Source organism: Camelus bactrianus, chromosome 2 (genome assembly GCF_048773025.1).
Source record: "Camelus bactrianus isolate YW-2024 breed Bactrian camel chromosome 2, ASM4877302v1, whole genome shotgun sequence".
In the NCBI taxonomy this organism is placed as follows: domain Eukaryota; kingdom Metazoa; phylum Chordata; class Mammalia; order Artiodactyla; family Camelidae; genus Camelus; species Camelus bactrianus.
The window spans coordinates 74,061,679-74,075,961 of record NC_133540.1 but is presented as its reverse complement, the minus strand read 5'-3'; the positions used below and the strand labels follow the sequence as shown (position 1 = coordinate 74,075,961).

Here is a 14,283-nt window from a genome sequence, read left to right as displayed (position 1 = left end):
GGCAGAAACAAACAAACAGAAGGTTTAGTTCTGGGTGAGAGGCGTATTTTCCAAAGAGGAAAGCAAGGTAGGCAGTTTGGAGACTGGCTGCTCAGACCATGATCTGCCGTGTGAGCTGCTGGCCTCGGGAAGGTTCCTAAATCCACCCCACTCACCCCACCACTCCCGCCCCACTCCACTGTGTTTCCTCCCCTTGTGCATCAGGGGTCACAGGGGCCCCCAACCAACCCCACAGGACTGTGCCGAGGGTCAGGTAAGATTACACACTTTAGAAAGGTCTCCACAAATGAGCAGTGATGGTGGGGAAGTGAGAGGCGGGGGTGATGACTGTGGTATACATCCCAGCTGACTTAGAGCCTGGCCAGTTACTTCGTCGCCTGCAAGCTTGAGTCTTCCTCAAAAGGCCCACCTTACTCTGACCCTCCTGATACAGAGACTAGTCATCTTGGGCAGTTCTGAGACTTTCTTTGTAACCACCTCCCTTGCGCAGCAAGAGTTCACAGTCCACAGACAAAAGCTGTTCAAGACAAGTCCTCCTAAACAGACCCAAAGTTATGAAAGCCAGTGTGGAGACCTGCTTTCCTGAGCACTCAGACATCCTCCACACCAAGTAGTCTGCCCTCTGTATCCATGGGTTTCACATCCACAGATACCGGGAGCCTGCTGTGTTCATAGTACTACACCTTCAGCCCCCGCTGTGCACACCGGGGGTGCACAGTGGGCACAATACCAGCGTGGCTCCCATAGACCTGCTATGATACTGACTGAGGCCTGTCTCCTTGGCTAGGCTGAGGATGGGCATTGGGACTGTGGGCTGGCGGTGATGGCCCAGCATGTGCTGTTAAAGGATCCCCACCCACTGAATGACCACCCAGGCAAAACCAAGGGTGGCTGTCTTACCTTGCGTGTGTTGGAACCCACCAGTGTGGGAGACCTGGCCCTGCTTGGTCTAAGCCTGAATGATGAAGAACCTGGGACAGTGTCAGACTGAAAGCAAACGTTTGTTTGTTAGCACAAATGGAGGAGGGAAATAGGCCTGCGAGAACTCAGGGCCTCGGCAGGCCTCCTACTGGCCAGCCCTTCTCTGCTTACCCATGCAGAACTGGCCTGATTCGATGAGACGTGCGTGCACTCAGTGGCAGCTTGGAACACTGTAGTGCTGGACTAGAGGAGGCTTTCCAGAGGCTGTGGTGGAGGAACATGCGTTGTGAATTCCAAGCTAGCTTTTCATACCCCAGATATATAAAACAGTGCCTTCAGTAGGTCCTGGAGTTGTGCATTGATGGGCACCACTTTTGGCTGAATTTCACTCATGCTGCAACTTGTACCAAATCACATACTTCGTCCAGCCAGGTTTCATCACCGCCACATGCACAAGGACTGAGGGGCTCCGTTAACCAGGTGAGCCTGGTGTTTTGGGAGCAGAAGGAATAGAACATAGTGTAAAAGGAACACGTGTAGGGAAAGCCTATCTGCAGGCAAATTGACCTTTTTAAATTAGCAGTTTTATTTCAATAAATTCTTTAATACATTGTATTGTACCGTTAACGTCGATCCTCAAAATGGATCACATTTGCTTTTTAGGAAGAATTCATCTTAATCAAATAGAAAAATGCACTGAGGTCATTGCTCATTGTTCATTGTTCATTACCCCTCCCCCCAATTTGCGACCTGGCTTGAGTCATCTTAGACATCCAGAGAGAAGTGTTTTTATTTAAGCTTTTGGTGGTTCATTTGGCATATTTCTATTTGAGAATGATGATGGTCTCATGGAGGTTCAGGCCTGCAGTCAGAGATTGAGAAGCTTCCATCATTATAAATGTGGCCTGGGGCGCCCACCTCATTTGAACTAGAGCACAATGCAGAGTGATTTGGGTCTGACTTCTTAACTCCCACAAACGAATCTTTTTAAGTGGTGTGCACTTTTTTCTGTCCCCAAAGGGATTCGTTAAATGTGATTTTTCAGCAGGAAATGTGCTTTCTTCGATTTGTTAGCCATAATGGAAATACACAGATAAACAGAATCTGTGTGATTATAATAAAATAATCACACTTGGGGAGGGGAAGCGGACGGGACAGAGGAAACAAAGCTAAAAAAAGGTCTCTTTAACATGAAATGAGTATCTCTTTGGTTTTCACTTTTATTTAAACCAGCCTCCTCTTTATAAAATTAATTTCTTAATAAGATAGTATTATCCAGCGAGTCTGATCAACATTTTGAAGAAAATACCTCTTGCTCTGGGAAGACTTTAGAAGAAAGAAAATCTCACCTAAGATCCCTGTAGGAAATGTAAAGAGAACTCCTGGTGCTGAAGGCTCCTGATGGCGAACCTCCCATTTGTGTTTTGTTGTGAGGGACCACACACAACCCAGAGAGAGAGAGATCTCAGGCATGGGAGGTTCCATGAGGCCAGCCTATGGATCCTGCCCAGCTTCTGTTCATTTGCATCTCAATTTTTCATTCCTCTCTTCCGCTCCCTCCAGCCCCGCAGACTGGGGCCCTCTGCACTCAGGGCCATTCGGGCTTCGACCCCAGTTTGAATTTCCTTCCTGGGCAAGTCAGTGTGTCTTGATGGTGAATTTCTGTCCCGAAACAATACAAGGAGAGGATATAACAGGTTCCTTCATCCTGAGTCCTGGGAGCACGCCCGGAGGAAGGCCTGAGCATTGTGGGCCTGGTGGAAGCCCACCTGGGGGTCAGTCACCGCCCTGGGGCCCCGCTCATGACTGGGCAGAGGGCTCAGAACATTTCTCTAGACTTGGCCAGAAAGGCTTTCTCAGAGCTTTGGCTTTTCTCTCCCGTCCTTCAGAAGAGTTCTGCACCTGACACTGGCAATGGAAAAGCTCGACAGAATTAGCTTTTAATGTTTAAAAAAAAAGTCAGCAAGTTGAAGACTGACTGAAGAGAAAGCATACTCCAGCTGCCAGTCAGCTTTGAAAGCATTAGTGTGTGTTCTAAATGTAAACATAATCTGTCCCTTTCTCCTGGTCCTTGTAACACTCAAAGCTTCGTTCCTCTACCCTCCCTGCCTTCCACCAGTCCCACTCCTGATTTACTGCAGGGCAGTGCTAATGATGTACATGCTTCGTGAAAATTCAGCCTTTCATGTGCCATTTCCTCTTTTTTGATACTTTCTTTCTCTCTTTTTGTGGAAAATGATGCAACAGAATCTTGCCATCTCTATCAATCATGTATCAATTTATAGAATGTATTTCAGTCTTAGTTTTCTCTGCTGTTACTGACATATTGCTGGGCTCCTCCTATTGGCATTAGCTTATTGCTTATCTGAGTCTTCACTGGCTTCTGTTGTGCTCTGTTCTCTTGGTTATTGTGTCTGCAGGTCTTGGCTCTAAGGAAAATTAGATAGTGAACTGGTAATATCAATCCCTTGATTGGAGTTTAGCTTTTCCAGTGCTCAGGTGTTTTTTTCAGCCTGCTTTTTTTTTTTTTTGAAACCTCAACATATCTCCAGATCATGGATTCCCAAACTTCTTGGAATGCAACATCCTGTCCTTATGTTTGGTTTGTGTGAAATCCTACCTCCTTTCCCACCCTACCAATCCTTTAGGAAGAAGAGAGCAACATTTTTGTTTCTTAATGTAAAAACAAGTAAAACATTTTCTTAGTTTTGAAAGGGTCTGGTGATGATATGACACTCCAGGGTGTGTTGGAAAAGGCGTAGAATGTTGCCGAAAAGGAATCACTGCTGTGAATCTTAGAATGAGATAATTTTAATCTTACTATTTCCCTTTTTTTAAATTGAGGTAGAAAACACACAACATGAAATCTACCCCCTTAACAAATTGTTACATACAGTATTGTTAGATATATGCACATTGTTGTACAGCAGATTTCTAGAACTTTTTTCTTCTTGCATGAATGTTGAATGTCCCCATTCCCTGCTCCCCACCAGCCCCTGGCAACCACCTTCCTACTTTCTGCTTCTATGAGTTGGACAGCTTTAGGTATCTCCTGTAAGTGGAAGCATGTGGTATTTAACTTTCTGTGACTGGCTTACCTCTCTTAGCCTAGTGTCCTCAGAGTTCATCTGTGTTGTAGTATACGGCAGGTTAATCCCACCCACTATTCCCTAAAATGTAAATACAAGACTTTTAAGAAAATAAAAAGTGTCTTGTATTTTCTATAGACTGTTTAAGGTTACATATGCTCATAGTTAAGGCTTATGTTTTGAGGACCCTGGGGAGATAAAAGGTCCAATTTGTTTTTATATAATGATGAAGTAACATTAAAAATTCTAGGATAGCATGTACAAAGAATAGTCTTTGAAAATATAAATTATTCCAGTGATCTTCTTGGGTTTGAGCCATTATGACCCAATAAGTGTTCATCCAGGAAGACTGTATAAATGTCAAGGGGTGGGGGTGGGGGTTGTCCTAATGGGGAAAGGACTTTCTGACAAGAACAGAACAAGCAAATTAAAAAAAAACTCCTCCAAAAAAAGATGATGATTAATTAAGGGACAACTCTAGTCGACAGTAGAGAAAGTTCAAAGATGTTGTATTAGTTATTTATTGCTACACAATGAATTAGTCCAAAACTTGCAGTCTAAGTAAAACAACGAGTATTTATTATCTTATACAGTCTCTGTGGGTCAGAAATTTGGGACTGGTTTATCTAGGTAGTTTTTGGCCTGGAGTCTCTCATGAGGTTGCAGTCAAGATGTCAGTGGGGACTAGAGTCGTCTGAAGGTTTGAGGCTGACTGAAGGATCTGTTTCCAGACGACTCACTCACATGACTCTGTCATGAGGACTCAGTTCCTCATCATGTGGACCTCTCCATTGGGCTGCTTGAGCATCCTGACAACATGGCACCTGGCTCCTCCCAGAGCAAGTGATCTAAGAAAAAGCAAGAAGGAAGCTGCAATGCCTTTAATGACCTAGTGTCAGAATTCACACATTGTCATTTCCATCGCATTCTGTTCATTTAAAAGGGAGTCACTAAGTCTAGCCCACATTCAAGGGGAGCACAATTAGCACCTAAAAAGGGAGGATTTGATAAGGGGTTGGGAGACCTGTGTAGCAGAGGGGATGAATAAGACCTGGACCAGATACTCTAGTGACGCTGGGAGACAGAGAGAAAGAGAATGTGGGCACAAACTCACATCTGTGGCTGGCGTGGGGGCTGGTGCAGGGGTGGGGAGGGAGGGAGCCAGGGGAACAACTGGCCAGCCAAAGCAGAGAAGTGATACAGATAAGAGCAGTGGCTCTGACCGTGAAGAAGGGCAGATGCCCCAGGCCAGCCCAGGAGCGTGGCCACTCCTGGAGGGGGAAGTACCTTCTTCTGATCTGACTTTCTCGTGCTACTGCTGAACTTGAACAGTGCCGTCAGGCCCTCTTCTCCACTTGAGATGCTTCTTCAGCTCAGCGAGGAGCTGGCTCTGACCCAGACTCCATGTAGGACGAGGGCTAACATCTTGGTGCTGTTTGCCTCTGTAGTTGCCCCTTTGAACGTGTCCATCTGTTGGCATTTTCAGAAATCCATGCTTTAAGAGTGAGCCCTTTTCTGTTTTCATCGTGGAGTTAGATTCCAGGGATGGCCTCTGTGTTCTCCAAAGCCTCTTCCCGAAACTGAACTTTTGTTTACTTCCTAAATTGCCCTCTAACCTCCTTAGACTGAGTTGACTTGTCTTCGTGGAAGAATCAGTCTTGAACTCATCTCTTTGACTCCAGCTCTCTTGGCAGAGAACACAGGAAGATCATTTTTTGCTTATGTGTGTGTTCAGGGAGAATTTCTTTCTTTGTTTTTCTGTCTCAGCCACAACCCATGGGCAAGCCGGCACCTGGGACCTTGACAAGCCTCCATGCGTGTGTGCGTGCATGGGCTGAGGTCACCTGGGGAGTCCTACCCAGTATCATTTGTCATGTTCCCGAATTCCAGAGCAGCTGGCAGTTTCCCAAGTCCCAGGCTCAGGGAAGCTGGGGGAAGTACTTTCCTGGAGCCAGCTTTATCTTATTGTCGCTGTTCCATTCATGCAAATTGGAAATACGCCCATAACTAAACTGTGTGCCGCCCCTCCGACAAGGAAAGGCTGCTGTTCAAGCTTAATGCTTTTGCTCAGCGCCTTTCTAATCTCTCAGCTTCACACTGTTTAAATGGCGGCCAGCTGACTGAGAACAGATCGTGTTTTTTCTGATGATTAATGACGTACAAGGAGATGAATTCATACAGTCTAGTTCCATTTCTGCCCACATCCAGGAATGTGTTTAGGCAAATATTTAACCCCCACCAAGCCTCATATATAAAATGAGAATTTGGACAAGATGGATCTTAGGGTCCTTCTGCATCTAAAAGTCACTGGCTGTGTGATGATTTAAGAACATGAAAGAATTACAAGGGTAGGATTTATTTACCACAAGAGGAGAGTCTCAGTACTGTCTCCTGTCAAGGCCCCCTGGAGAGGGCCCATCCCTCAGCTGGAGGATTTCCTCTGCCTGTGGAGTCAGCAGCTCTCTCTCACATTTGGAAACAGACTTTTAAGTTGACCTTTTTCACTTAAAACCTCGTATAAATGTGTTTAACATCTTTGGGGAACGGGTTTATGCTTTGCTGGTTGTTTCTTTTAAATTCATCTTTTCCAATATACTGTTATTGCTTGTCAACACAGACTTGCCCTTTTGCACTTTTAAATAGTTGCCCCAAACTTCACTCTGGTTTCTCCCACTAAAATTCTGACCAGTAACCCCCCAACTTTTAAATCTTACAAATTGAGTAATAAGGCAGCATTTTGCTGTAGAGTCAGCCTTTACCTTTTGTCTCCTGGGTTTTATCTAAATTTTTTAATGAGATTGCTACTTTTTTAAAATAAATTTTTAACATATGATCTATGTGAATGTAAGCGTAAAAATACAGAATCAGCCACTCTGGCCATTTTATTGCTCTGGTTGAGTAGCTGGGTCAGGAACATAAGCAGGGTGTCCCTAAACAGTGGTCTATTTGTACCTTTGAACAGCTGAGGACCAATTTTTAAGTAGCCACAGTTAATAAAAATCTCTGCCCAAATGCTAAAATATGCCCTTGTACAAACTCTGCAATAAAAGTAGTTATAGCTAATGGGGGGAGGGCATAGCTCAGTGGTGGAACGCTGCATGTAGCATTAGCATGCACGAGGTCCTGAGTTCAATCCCCAGTCCCTCCGTTAAAAATAAATAAATAAATAAACTTAATTATCCCCTCCCTCAAAGTAAATGAAGTTAAAACAATTTTTTTAAGTATTTATAACTAGCTTGCCACCCCCCCACCCCAAGCCTTTTTAATAATCACCAACAAAGAAAGCCACTCTCCTGGAGTGGTTCCTGAAGTCTTGCTACTTAAACCTTGACGTGAAAGTACCAAACCTGGTGTATATTTTGGTAACGGCATCAGTTCACTCAGCTACTCGGGTTTGTTGATCCCTACTCAGTGCTGGGCATTGGGATACAGAAAAGAACGAGAGAGAAGAAGTTGGCATGTTCTTACCAGCACTGAGCCTGCAGTCTAACCCATGGGGCGTGCAGACACAGTCACAGTGCTCTGAGAAAATGCTGTTAAGAGGGTAAGTGGAGCCATGGAGGACCAGGAAGGAGGCCCCCATTCTAAATGGGGGAGAAGGTTAGGGGAGGAGAGAAGGGTCAAGGGAGGTTTGTCAAACAAAAAGATAACTAAACAGATCTAAAGGATATCTCGGGGTTAATCAGGCAAAGATGAGGAAGAAAGGGAAGCAGGGGGGATGTTCTAGAAAAAGGAATGGTATTCACAAAGGCTGGGGGCCAGGGAGAGCAGGACACATTTGAGGAACACAGAAGTTCATTATGGTGGGAGCTCAGAGCTCAGGAAGGACGTTGACATAAGGCTGGAAACATACTTAGGGCCAGATCTTATTTATTCTGGATATTGTAGTTTAGATAAATGTATTCGCTTAGGACTCTTACCCCCTTTCTGGCAGTTAAATTTTTTCTCAAGGTGAAGATGTAAATCTGAAGCCTATCTAATTCCAAAGAGGAAACATTTGCACTAATATATGGATTGCTTGGCTCTGCCCAGGAATGTTTACTGGCTGTTACCATTGACTTTTATAGTTCTCATAGGATTCTTGTCTATATAAGGTGCTTTCCAGGAAGATGGCATCTTCCTGATGATTTGCAGAAGAAAACATGAAGCATATTTTCAGATACGGATTTTCACATTAACTATTCATTGAAACTGTTAAAGTCTAATGAAAGGGGCTGAAGTTCCCAGATTATTTTGTTCTAAGGTGTGGGTAGGGCTCTCACCATGCAGTCGCAGTATATTCAGTATAAGGAGTGTAATTCTCACCTATTTGGGATTGCAAGTGCAAACTGCTTACCCAGAGCCGCTCACATACTACTTCTGAAACATTTCAGGCCAGAGTGTGAATGTTGAGACGTGACCTCTATTTATGATTCTCACAAATGTGTAATCTTTTCTCCAAAATACCTCAGTATTTTTATTCTCCTGTTTTTCTTTCCTTCATGATAGCTTGTAAACACAGGTAATCTCCTTAGCTTGACATCGAAAACCTCTGCAATCTAGTCTGGCTTCTAGTTCTCAAGATTTCTTTTCCTCTCTCGAAACACCTCACCCCCCAACAGAACAAAACAAGATGGACCACTTCAGCCATACCGGGTTGTGCACAGAGGCACCACAGGAGCCTAGGGAAAGCTTTGGGTTTGGACGCAGAGAACATAGATTAGTGTCCTGGGCACAGCACTCCCAGGCTGGTGACTTTGCGCAAGACACTTAACCTTCCCAAACCTCAGAGTCTTTATCTGTAAAATGACGAGCTTAGCTGACAAGATTGCTGGGAAAATCAAAATGAAGTAATGGATATAAAAACTCTTTGTGGGCTGTTAAGCCCAAAACCAATAGAAAGTGAAGCTCACTTCCTTGCCCAGGCTGATCCCCTTGCCTGAAATTTCCTTCCCAACCCCACCCACTGTCTTTAACTGTGAAATCCCTTTTCCTCTTCCATGAATTCAGTTCTGACTATACGGCCAGGGTATTTTTTATATTTATATTAGCATCATAAGAACAGTCACACTCCATCCATATTATAATTGCTAATATGCTTGTCTACACTTTGTGGATTGTAAATCCATGTCGGGTAGGAGTCCAAACCCATCAATTTTCCACCCCTCATGTCACCCGGCACAGCACTTAGCTCACGGAGGACCGGAATGAATGAATCCGCTCCATGTTTTTACCTGCTGAGTGCCACGCAGTGCTGAAATCTGATTATCACTGTGAATCTTTCTCAACGTTTATACCTTTTTCTACAGGGATTTTGCATTTAAGGAATAAACTCATCGAAGCGATGGTAGAAGTTAGTGCTCTAATTGCAGGGAATGAGTATTGATGATGAAGAGATGACATTTTTCTTTTGATATCCCCTAATTTGTAGGAATTTTAAACCTTTGGAGAGCCCAGTTTTACGTCTGAGGATCAGTATGTTCCAGAAAGATCCATTCTTTAATCATTTTCTGAGCAGGTTGTATGACATTGGAAAAGCTATGTAGTGCTGACACTGGAATATTTGTGGATTTGTTATTCCTCATTATTATTGTGTAGGTTAAAATGCTGCTTACTTACTTTTTTGAAACTTGCTCCGAACTGTCCGTGGAGGAGATCATGCTCCAGGCTGTCAGCTCCAGAGATCATGACCCTCTGTTTTCACAGAGGCCAAGCTCCCATGGGTGCGTGGGTGGAGGCAGGCTCCGTGATTACCAATGTCATACTTGTCCCAAGGGTCCTGTCTTATTTTATCTATTAGAGTCTACTTTGAGTTTTCTTCTCTTCAAGTGTCAGTTTAACTGATTTACAGGCTCGGAGACCATTATCCTTTCCCATGGACTCGCTAAGCCTGGACTGCTTTGCCACCTCTCCGCCTTGTTCACAAGCAGAACAAGCACCCTCCCTCATCTTTGAAGCCCCCAGCTTCCTACAGAGGTCATTCCCTGAGAGTATACCCGAAAGGCAAGGACTGAGGAGGCATAAAAGGCAGCCTCCACATCAATTTCAGGAAGCTCGAGGACATTTTCTTCCCCAAGTTTCTTAAGAACAAGTTTCCTACTTTTATGCACAGCTGCTCTGAAGAGGTGCCAAGTCTGAAGTCCCAGCTGCTGCACTGTGAGGAAATTATTTTCTTTACTTAAACAAAAGAAGAAAATCTCCAAGGCTGGAGCCCATGGCTGATAGAGGGAACACCTGCAGAGGGCAGGGATGTTTCTGTGACAGGCCCCATAGGGTACTTTGCATGTAGCTGCTCCCAGGCCTTGTAAAGATGCAAACTCTTCACCTCCAAAACCCAGTCTCCTACTGGCTGTGCCTCTGGCAAGGGCGGGCAGTGACTCGTGGGGAGAGCTGCTTCCTGAGACAAGGGAGCTGCAAACACTCATGTTTTTCTTATAAAACCAGTCTTTGTGACGTGCTGCAGTGGTTATGGTCAGCACTGCGGGCTAGAGCCTGGGCCTGGGCCTCTGTCCGGTCTTCCCTGGATTTTTGGTACTTCACTGAGGGACTGACCATCGCGCTCTAGTGACTGCTCAGATGATGGCTGGGGGCCAGTGATGTTCACTCTTTAGAACTACCCAGGTCCTCATCACTGACCTTGGTTTAAAAGACCAAAGATGTGAAGGGGAGGCAGCAGGCTCCAACTGAGGGTCCAGGATCAGAAACGACCCTTGAGAAACGTCTGTTCCCTGCCCTGCCCTCCCCGCTCCCATGGGCACAGGTTCTAGGCCGTGAAGCTCCCATCACTTACAGATGTCTGTGTACTGACAGGCCAGGCCAGCTGGGGTAAGACTGTCTCTACATGTTGGATGTACACAACTTTTTCAGTCTATAAGACAAATTGAGTTCTGAAAACCCGGTGGCTAGTATTTAATGCTGATCTACTACTATGGAGTATTCTATACACGACTTCAGAGACTTCTGTACTAAGGGATACCCTCCTTCCAGTGTCCAGTATCCAGTTCCAGCCTGAGAGAGTGGGGCAGATTTGCATATTTAATTTTGTGTGTTCTGTAGACTTACATGTCCAAAATCCCATTTAAGGTTTTAGGATGCCTTCAATACATACTTCTTGAAATAAAAATATTTCTTATTTAAAAAAAACCCCCCAAAACCCAATCTACTATTGAAACCATGAAAACCCCTTTCTTTGTTTTCTTCCTGCATTGTAAAATGAATTAACAACTCAAGGAAAACAAAACTCAAAAAAAAAAAAAGTACTAATTATAGAAAACTAATCACTATTGGAAAATAATCAAAATGCCAAAGTAAAGCTGTCTGGTCCTATAAATACCAGTAAGAGTAGGAAAGAGCGTTCTCATGCCCCCAGGGTCCCTCACTCTAGGGTGACTGCTCCCCTGTGCATTGGCGTAGCTTTCCTTTACCTGGTCCCCATTTTTCATAGCTCACACCCAGCAGAGTGGGCTCCAGGTCGTTCCCCAACCTGGTAAGAGTAAGCGTGACTTGCCTCACTAGTGAAAATACAAAACCCTTATTTGGAGTCCCCCGGATCCCACAGAGAGGTGCTCCTGCCCTATGCTCAGACATGCCCATTTCCCTGGATTTTCAGAGCAGTGTTACTTGGCACTTCTGAGCCTCCCTGAACAACCTAGCTCTTCCAAGCTCAGATGGTCCACTGCACCCACATCTAGCACCTTCTGTGGAGTGAATTTCCTCCCAGCACTCAGAGAGGATGTTTTAGATTTGTACTGGAACACACAGTTCAAGTACACAGTAGCAAATGTTGTAAGTACCCAAGACACATACAAGAAGAATTAGCCCACAAGATAAGAGGAGTGTCTGTTCTAGTTTGAGCCTTGGGGAATGTGCTGGAAAATGCAGAACATGGGAGAAGTAACGCTAAATCCCACTAGGAAGAGGGGAGGAAATCTGAGAACACTCAGCAAAGCAGAGATAAACAAAGGATGAGACTTGGGGTAAATAGCTGAGAGCTTTCAAGTCTGCAGATCACAGAGGGGTACAGAAAATAACCAGAGGGCACGAGTGAAAGAGGGAAGAACACCGAGGAAGAACAGGGGGAGCTGTTATGCGCGGCTGAGTCATGTCTGGGGTTGTCCGCCAAGGCGGCGGCCGTAACCATGTGAATTCCAAGTGGAAAGAGCTGGGGCCTGGCGGGCTGCGACATCACAAGCACAGATGCCAGGCACAAGCACGCCCGGCGCACAGCAGCCCGAGGGGGCTGGCGCCTCACACACAGACCCCTTGTGTTTTGCCCGGCTCCAGGTCCTCTTAAAGCTGGGTCGAACTTGTCTTAACAGAGAGGCGATCTGACTCTAAATAAGTGAAGGCAATGGGTCCAGATTTCGTGGGGTTTTCACTGGGACCCACAGACCCCAGCTGCAGAGCCCCATCTCTGGCACTCAGGAGGGTAGGAGTTCCGAGGGCAGGAGAGGGTTAAGGATAAGAATCAAATGCTCTTTTAGGAAAATGGAGACCGGCACAGAAAGAGAACTGCTGAAACTGAGAGCAGGCCATTCGAAGCTCCTGACAAAGGAGGGAAGTCGGACACTGCCCACTGTCCCCCAAGAGCTAGAGCAGTAATAGTAACAGTGAGGAGGCGTTGCTATCAGGTTTCTCTACGCTTCCCCCTTCGCTCCAGCTCCTGGGGCTGTCCTCTCTTCTCCTTGAGTACTTGGATCTCCCAGGTATCCTCGGCCTCTCCTTGAAAAGACTTGGGGGCATTATTTCTCCAAATCTCTCTCCTACTTTCCACCTTCATGCCCTCCTCATCACCTGAGTATCTCCTACTCTGAAGCCACATTTTTATTGAGTAGTTTTACTTGGGGAGTTTAAAAAATATTCCAGCGCCAGACCCCACACCCAGACCGACGAGAAACTCTGGGAGCGCAGCCCAGGCATGGGTACTAAACACTCCTGGAGGAGCTCAGTGTGCAGCCAGGATTGGCAACCACTGCTAGACAGAATCCTCCTGCGTGGCTGGAGCTAGCCCTGTTGGCTGTGTGTCTGGTGCCTGTTATTCTTGCAGACGCCCCTCCGTGAGATCTTTTCCAACCTGCATAACCTCCCAGAGACTGGAAAAATCTCCTCTTTCCGATAGCTCCTAGTCTCAAAGGGGGACCCTGTACTGCACTGTCAGTTCCCACAGGCTGCTACCAGAGCGGGCAGCCTGGCCTGAGGGATTTACTGGGTCTCCTGCTGTGTAAATCTCTTCCTTGGAGAGAGTGGAGTTGAGGGCTTATCTAGTTCTCAAGGAGCCAAAGAACTTTAGTCTTCTAAAGACCCTGGGTGGATGGAAGCTCCCTGGTACCCAGGCTGTCTAGTGGACAAGGAACAGCAGAAGTGGCCTCCCAGGGCCTCCTGGGAGCTCAGGCCTCAGCCTTCTTCACCGTTCCAAAATGTTCTAGGCACTAGGCTTAGCAAGTCCAACCCTCCTGAATTTGAAGGACACTGGGGAGTCCCTCACATCCTTCCCCTCAGGGGCAGCGTTCAAGAACATCTCTTTCTTGGGAACTGCCCAGGCTGCAACTCCTATTAGTCAGCTCAGGTCTTGTGGACAGAGACTAAACGCTGAGGGTGGGTGAGCCTTCAGGCTCCGGAAGACTTCCCCTTATAGCTCACGGCTTGGTTCAGAAAACACTTCTCTGATGCCTGACGATGTCAAGTAGTGGGTGTGTATGTCAGGGAGGCAGAGACTCAAAGATGAAGCGTCCTGGGGGAACTCACTCTCTGGGTTTCTAGGAAGCCCAGAATCAGGTGGCAGTAAGTGCCCTCCTGTGGAAAATTCTCCACCCTGTTCTGTGCTTGCAGAATAGGAAAAAGTGACCTAAATTTTTAATAGGTTGGATTTAAGGTGAGTCATAGTCCAGATAGGACAGGCTCATGAAATGTGGGGGTGGGGGGGTATTTCCAAGGTTCCATTAGCATGAACAAGATACACCTACTTAACTAGGGAGTTTTCCCTCATAAAGGTAATCTGTGTAGTCAGTTCTTCCATATGCTCAAACCAAATGAAAATGTAGCCCACTAATTGAATTTGCGTGGACATCAGTCTGGTGTGATGATGGTAGTTTCGGTGTTCCAGCTTCCATGGGAGCGCTGCCGAGGACATGAGCTCACCCCTTGGCAGTGTTGCTGACACAGCCCCAGGTTAGCTCATCCGCCACACAGCGACCAGTGATGTCTCCACTTACACACCTGAACTTGGCTTTAAATCCTTCATGGATTTACTTTACCTAATGCAGGGTTCCTCCAAGGATGACTCCAGACCATATGT

The 14,283-nt window shown here is 45.9% G+C and overlaps 1 protein-coding gene and 1 long non-coding RNA gene across 2 annotated transcripts in view; one reads left to right on the top strand and one right to left on the bottom strand.

Moving 5' to 3' along the window:
- Positions 1–14,283, top strand: part of IGFBP7 (insulin like growth factor binding protein 7) — a 68,286-nt gene that overhangs the window by 34,514 nt on the left and 19,489 nt on the right. The window lies entirely within an intron of this gene.
- LOC141573676 (uncharacterized) lies at positions 4,375–5,630 on the bottom strand. Its single transcript, XR_012499707.1, has 2 exons — positions 5,298–5,630; positions 4,375–4,858 (listed from the first exon to the last, which is right to left on the bottom strand). It is a non-coding gene; the product is annotated as an uncharacterized LOC141573676 (long non-coding RNA).